Here is a 4,071-nt window from a genome sequence, read left to right as displayed (position 1 = left end):
GTGTCATATAATTTTGATGCCTCCTTTGAGTTTGTTGTCTATTATAATAGCCGCATCTACCCTGTCTTTGGTGATTAAGTGCTGCCACCTGGCTTCTGCCAACTCGGGATCCTGTCATCCCCATTGTGTTTAAGGATTCCAGCTCAGTGACAGCAGTTCCTACAGTAATATCTGACCTACAGAGAAGTGCAACCACAGAGCTCTTGAGGGATGATGGTGCTAGTCTCACAAACTTATTTCTCATTGTTCTGGTAAAAGGTGCATCTTCTGGACATTCCTGGGGTGTAAGAGCAGGCTTTGCATGATAAATCCACTCTAACATCCCAATCTCTCTAAGCCTCTGGATCCCCTCATCTACATTATACCAGGGCAGTTCTGGCATTTCAACCTCAGGTAATGTTGGCCACCTTTTGATCCTTGTTTCAACCAACCACCCAAACAAGCTGTTAACACCTTTTCTAACTGCTCTAGCTATAACATTGAATGCAGAATCTCTGCTTAGTGGGCCCATATCAATAAATTCAGCCTGATCCAGCCTTATATTCCTCCCACCATTATCCCACACTCTTAAAATCCATTGCCACACATATTCCCCTGATTTCTGTCTATATAAATTGGAAAACTCACACAGTTCTTTTGGAGTATAACGTACCTCCTCATGTGTGATACTTTGTACCTCACCTTTAGGGGCCTGTTGGGACTTTAGTCTAGTTATAGGTCTAGAAGAAATGAGGGGTGGTGGGGGTGGGTCATGAAAAGAATTAGAAATATCTTCCAAGCCATTTGCTTCAGGGCTTTCATTTGCAGTTTCATCTGGTGAAACAGGATTAATAACTCTAGGGCTAATCCCTTCAGGAGGTGGTTGGGTGGCCAATTCCTCAAGGCAGGCTGGAGGTGGGGCGGCTATGTCCTCAGGGCAGACTATTACAGGGTTATCTAAAGAAGGCTCAGCATGGTCTAGGGTTTCAACCTCACCCCCAACATCATTATCAATCCATATGTCACCATCCCATTTTTCAGGGTCCCACTCCTTTCCAATCAATGCCCTCACTTTAACGGCAGACACCATGCAAGACTGAGATTTCAGTTTACATTGTAAAGTTGCTACTCTAACAATAAGATTCTGAGTCTGATTTTCAGAGATCTCAAGTCTACGGCTACAGGAAATAAAATTTTCCTTCAGGATACTCATAGAAACCTCTATATCTTTCAGACGACACTTAAGCTTCTTGTTTGAAGCCTTAAGCCCATCCCTTTCACCCTTTAATGTAGACAGTGTATCTAACAACAACCAACCAACATCTCTATAACTTTTATTTCTACAAAACTCTGTAAAGGTGTCAAAAACATTATCCCCCAGAGTCTGGCTTCATACAAGTGAAGCATTAGGAGAATCGAATGATGATATTTTGACTATCTCCTTTGCCAACTCAGTCCATGGATTGGGAGTGTCACTCTGATTACGGGAATCAGAGTCCTTAGTGTCTCTGAGCCCAGTCAGAGTAGAAAACCATTCATAAAAAACCCATTTTTAAGATTCTGTTCCTTAAGAACCACTCCTGGTACCAAGATGTATTAGTTAGGGTTCTCTAGAGAAACAGAATCAACAGGGAACACTTGCAAATATAAAACTTATGAAAGTGTCTCACGTGACCGTAGAAACGCAGAGTCCAAAATCCACAGGGCAGGCTCCGAAGTCGATGACTCCAATGGATGGCCTGGATGAACTCCACAGGAGAGGCTCACCAGTCAAAGCAGGAATGCAACCTGTCTCCTCTGAGTCCTCCTTAAAAGGCTTCCCATGATTGGATTTAGCATCATTAATTGCAGAAGACACTCCCCTTTGGCTGATTACAAATGGAATCAGCTGTGGATGTAGCTGACGTGATCATGACCTAATCCTATGAAATGTCCTCATTGCAACAGACAGGCCAGCGCTTGCCCAATCAGATGAACAGGTACCATAACTTGGCCAAGTTGACACCTGTCCCTAACCATGACACAAGGCAAGGAAGAAATATTCATACCACAACAGTCCTTGTTTCTGCAACTGATAACATGGGTCATAGTTCATTCTGATCACTACCTTTTTCCACTACCCATTCCATGTTCCCTTTACCCTCAGCAAGCACCTCAGGTGGCCAGGTTCTTTGCACCTTCATTTCTGAAGTTTGGGAGCACTTGGTTTCCTGCCTGGAATAGGTTTTTGCAGTTTTCCATTGATTATAATTACAGATCCATTGATTGTAATCACAGAGCATGGCAGAACTAAGAGATGTCCTAAGGAATCTCCTATATTCCAGGAAAACTTTATCTCCATTCTATAGTTGCAGTCCTATTTCCTCCTGATAATCAGGGTCAATCACTGCAGTTAGTAAAGTAATTCCCTTCTTGGCTTGTTGATCCAGGGACATGAGTAACCCAAAGTGACTAAGTGGCACTCTTAGATTCCAGTTCACTGGACTCATTGTTGTTTCTCCTGGTGGAAGCACTTCCCCTTCTGGAACTAAAACCTGTAGACCAGCAGAGCAAAGGGTAAGAAGGACAGGAAGCAAAAATTTTCCTAGTGGATTGCTATGAGCAATAGTGAGTGGTGCCAATCCCCTTTCTACCCCTTGGTTCCTGGACCCATGGATCCCGGCTATGGGAGAAACAACACCATAGAGTGGATGCTGATTCAGAGCAATGCACTTCCTCCTGGAGAACATCACACCAGCCCTGCAAGTTTTGCCACCTACTTGGCATTATTATCGAGTTTTCAAAAGGCCATTCCACTGTTCTATAAACAAGGTCTCTCTGGATGATGAGGAACATGGTAAGAACAGAGAATTCCATGAGTATGTGCCTAGTCTCACCCTTCATTTGCTGTGAAGTGTGTTCCCTGATCAGAACATTTGCTGTGTGGAATACCATGATCATGGATAAGGCATTCGGTAAGTCCATGGATGATAGTTTTGGCAGAAGCATTGCATGCAGGGAAAGCAAGCTCACATCCAGGGTATGAATCTATTGCAGTAGAACAAATCACTGCCTCTTCCATGATGGAAGTGCTCCAATGTTATCAAACTGTCACCATGTAGCTGGCTGATCACTTTTGGGAATGGTGCTATATTGGGGCTGAGCATGGATCTCTGCTACTGACAGATTGGGCATTCAGCAGTGGCTGTAGCCAGGTCAGCCTGGGTGAGTGGAAGGCAATGTTGCTGAACCCATGCATAACCTCCATCCCTACCACCATGGCCACTTTGTCCATGAGCCCACTTGGAAATGACAGGAATTGTTAAGGAAAGAGGCTGACTGGTATCCACAGAATGGTCATCTTATCCACTTGATTATTAAAACCTTCTTCTGCTGAATCACCGTCTGGTGAGTATTCACATGGGATACAAATATCTTCATGTTTTTAGCCCACTCAGAAAGGTCTATGCACATACTTCTTCCCCAGACCTCTTTGTCACCAATCTTCCAATCATGCTCTTTCCAAGTCCCTGACCATCCAGCCAAACCATTAGTAACAGTACATGAGTCAGTTTACAAATGTACCTCTGGCCAGTTCTCTTTCCAAGCAAAATGAACAACCAGATACACTGCTTGAAATTCCACCCACTGAGAGGTTTACCCTCACCACTCTCTTTCAGGAACTACCAGAAAGGGGTTGTAGTGTTACAGCTGTCCACATCCAAGTGGTCTCAGCATATAGTGCAGAACCATCTGTAAATCAGGCCTGAGTTTTCTCTTCCTCAGTCAACTACTGTAAGGAACTCCCCAAGAGGCCATAGCTCTGGTCTGGGAAAGAGAAGGTAATGTGGCAGGAGTGGAGACCATGGGCATTTGGGCCACTTCTTCATGTAACTTACTTGTGTCTTCAGCACCTGCTCTGGCCCTATCTCATATATACCATTTCCATTTTACAAAAGAGTGCTGCTGTGCACACTCAACCTTGTGGCTTTATGGGTCAGCAACACCCAGCCCATTATAGGCAGTTCAAGTCTCATGGTAAGTTGGTGGCCCATGGTTAAGCATTCAATCTCTACTAAGGCCTAGTAGCAAGTGAAAAGGGGTTTCTCAAAA

Source organism: Tamandua tetradactyla, chromosome 5 (genome assembly GCF_023851605.1).
Source record: "Tamandua tetradactyla isolate mTamTet1 chromosome 5, mTamTet1.pri, whole genome shotgun sequence".
In the NCBI taxonomy this organism is placed as follows: Eukaryota; Metazoa; Chordata; class Mammalia; order Pilosa; family Myrmecophagidae; genus Tamandua; species Tamandua tetradactyla.
Note: the sequence above shows the minus strand (reverse complement) of the source record.